The 3,465-nt window shown below is 41.8% G+C and overlaps 1 non-coding gene across 1 annotated transcript; it reads left to right on the top strand.

Moving 5' to 3' along the window:
• The first annotated feature begins 2,778 nt into the window (after positions 1-2,778).
• Positions 2,779-2,886, top strand: LOC112798656 (small nucleolar RNA R71). Its single transcript, XR_003200258.1, has one exon. It is a non-coding gene; the product is annotated as a small nucleolar RNA R71 (small nucleolar RNA).
• The last annotated feature ends 579 nt before the right edge of the window (positions 2,887-3,465 follow it).

Genomic DNA, 3,465 nt, shown 5'->3' with positions numbered 1-3,465 from the left:
ACCATAAAATGATACTTTTCAAAATTTAAAACAAGGTTTGAACTAATACACCTGTCCAATACTTTAGATAAACTATCCAAGCAAAGGTTAAATGAATCACCATAAATGATAAAGTCATCCATAAAAACTTCCATACAAGTCTCAATGAGATCAGAGAAAAGACTCATCGTACACCTTTAGAAAGTAGCTGGTGCATTGCACAAGCCAAAGGGCATTCTCTTATAGGCACAAGTTCCAAAAGGACATGTAAAAGTAGTCTTTTCCTGATCCTCAGGAGCTATATAGATTTGAAAATAACATGTATAACCATCTAAAAAATAGTAGTGAGATTTACCTGACAGACAATCAAGCATCTAATCAATGAATGGCAAGGGATAATGATCCTTGGAGTGGCTTGGTTGAGACGCCTGTAATCAATGCAAACTCTCCATGCGTTCTGCACTCTGGTTGTCAGAAGTTCTCCTTGCTCATTCCTTATTGTTGTGACTCCAGACTTCTTGGGCACCACTTGTACTGGGCTGACCCATTCGCTATCTGAAATGGGGTAAATGATATCTGCTTCAAGTAGTTTGGTTACTTCCTTCTTGACAACTTCCAAGATGGTGGGATTCAATCTTCTCTGAGGTTAACGAACAGGCTTTGCTCCTTCTTCTAAGAATATTATATGTTCACAAACTTGAAGGCTGATGCCTACTATATCTGCCAAGCTCCATCCAATTGCTTTCTTATGTGTCCTCAACACACTAAGCAGTTGTTCTTCTTGTTGGGAAGTGAGCTCTCTTGCAATGATAACTGGAAACTTCTGCTTGTCCTCAAGGTACGCATACTTGAGGTGTGGAGGAAGGGGCTTTAGTTCCATTTTCTGCTCATGGTTTGGTTTTGGATTTTCTGGGGCTGGTGAAAATGGTGATGAATCTTCGGTATGTTCAGAGGGTGTCCCCCACTTGGATCTTGCTCCAGGTGACTCTCTTCCATTTCTTCCTGGTGGGTTATAGCTATAATTTCATCAATGATGTCACATTGGAATATGGAGTGATCTTCTGGGGGATGCTTCATAGCTTCATCTAGATTGAAGCTCACTATTCTACCATCTACCTCAAAGGAATAGGTACCCGAAAAGGCATTCAGCTTGAATTTTGAAGTCTTAAAAAACGTTCTACCAAGCAGGATTGACGAAGGTTTCCCTGAGTTATTTTGGGGCATCTTCAGGATATAAAAGTCAATGGGAAACGTGAGCCCCTTAATGCTCACTAATACATCTTCAGCAATTCCAACCATTGTGATAATTCTTTTATCTGCTAACACAAAACAAGCTGTCGACCTTTTTAAGGGAGGGAGCCTTAAAGCATTATATATAGACAAGGGCATAATACTCACGCATGGTCCTAAATCACACATACAGTCAGAAAATATCACACCTCCAATGGTACAGTTAACCTTGCATGGGCCTGGGTCACTACATTTTTCAGGTATATTTCCCATTAAAGAAGATATAGAACTACCTAAAGGAATAGTTTCTAATTTATTAATTTTATCTTTATGTATGCATAATTCTTTTAGAAACTTTGCATATTTAGGCACTTACTGAATAACTTCAAAAAGGGGAACAGTTACCTCAACCTTTTTGAAGATCTCTACCATTTTGGGATCAAGTTCCATCTGCTTTCTGGGCTTCTTAGCAAGGTGTGGAAATGGAATAGGAGTGGCGTCTTTTAGAGCTTCAGCTTGCTGGGGTTCTGCCTTCCTTGGTTGGGCTGCTTCTGCTTCAGCCATGCCTTGTACTTCATCTTCTTCTTCAACATCCTCTACCTCAACCGTGTCCGCAGCTGGGGCATGTTCTGATGGGCTTGATTCCTCTGGATTCCTCTCTTGTAGTGTGGTTCCAGATCTCAGGGTAATGACATTTATGCCACCCTTGGGGTTGGGTAATGGTTGAGAGGCGAGTCCACCAGATCTTGAAGACTGGTTGTTACAGTTATTCAATGATCCAATCTGTGAGACAATGGCTTGCAAGGTAGAGTTCAGATCATTTAGAGTAGAAGTAAGGTGGTTTATCATGGCCTGCTGTCTCCGATCAATAGATTGTAGTAACTCATCATTGGGAGATGAAGAGGGGTAAGTAATTTGAGGGGTTTGCTGAGATGCTTGAGGTTGCCTTAGATGAGGTGCTCTGTAGGCCTAATTCTGATTCTGCTGCCTGAAGTTGTTATTGTTATTCCACCTCCGGTCTCTATTGTTATCTCTGCCTCCTCTGTTATGATTGTCCCTCCAACCTTGGTTGGGGTTATCCTGCCATCCATGGTTGTAGCTGTCACCCTGATTGTACCCTTGATTGGGGCGGTCATAGAAGTTATGAGTGGCTGCCACAGTGTGGTCTTCCTGTTGGAGTTACGGATACTCATCAGTATAATGACTGTAATCGGCACAAATCCCGCACACTCTTTGTGGAACCAACTGTTAGCTTTGCTGTGGTGGAGAAGGCTGAACTTGCTGAGCTTGTTGTTGACTTAGTTGCATCTGCTTCAGTAAGTTGGTCATTTCACATAAGCTATGAGTTATAGCGGTAGTCTCTTTGCTAGAGGATACCTCTACAATAGCTCTTAACCGACTTTGTTTCTACTTGTGATTCCTAGTAGATTCAGCTAAGTCGCTAATCAATTTCCATGCCTCATCCATAGACTTGTACTTTTTCATAGACCTATTGCTAGCACCTTCCAATGTGGTCTTATCTTGAGATTTCATGCCCTGTGTAAAGTAGCCGAGCAAAATTATCTTGTCAATCATATGGTGGGGACATGCTTCCAGAAGATTATTGAAGCGCTCCCAATATTCATAGAGAGTCTCAGATTCGTCCTAAACGATCATGGAAATGTCTTTTCTTAGTTTATCGGTAACCTCAGTTGGAAAGAATTTCTCCAAAAATTCTCTTCTAAGCGTATCCCAGTTAGAAACAGTTGCTCCGGGTTGAGTGTAGTACCACTCTTTTGCCTTCCCCTCAAGAGAGAATGGGAAAGCTTTTAACAAAATAGAAGTTTCGTCAGTACCATCACGCTTAACAGTAGAACAAGCTGTCTGAAAATTCCTAAGGTGCTTGATAGGCTCTTGAGCAGGTAAGCCATGAAACTTGGGCATCAAGTTGAGTAGTGCAGTCTTTATTTCAAAATCCACAGCCACTACTGGGTAGCGTGCCTGGTATGGTTGTAGTGTAAAATCAAGGGCTCCAGCTTCCTGGATAGTGATTCTCCTAGGTGCTACCATGTCACCTGCACGTGAATCAACTGGATCAGTAGAGAGGGAGCTTGTTTCTTCCTTAGATGACATTTCAGATTCGTCATCGGAGAGGACTAGCCGACGCCGAGCTTGCCTTATACGTGAAATAGTTCTTTCAATCTCAGGGTCAAATACTGGCAAGTTTGGATCAGGAAGTGAACGTGTCATTTAATGAAAGAAACGTGCAGCTCGTAA

This window comes from Arachis hypogaea, chromosome 4 (assembly GCF_003086295.3).
Source record: "Arachis hypogaea cultivar Tifrunner chromosome 4, arahy.Tifrunner.gnm2.J5K5, whole genome shotgun sequence".
Taxonomy (NCBI): domain Eukaryota; kingdom Viridiplantae; phylum Streptophyta; class Magnoliopsida; order Fabales; family Fabaceae; genus Arachis; species Arachis hypogaea.
This window is presented reverse-complemented; position numbering and strand designations above follow the sequence as displayed.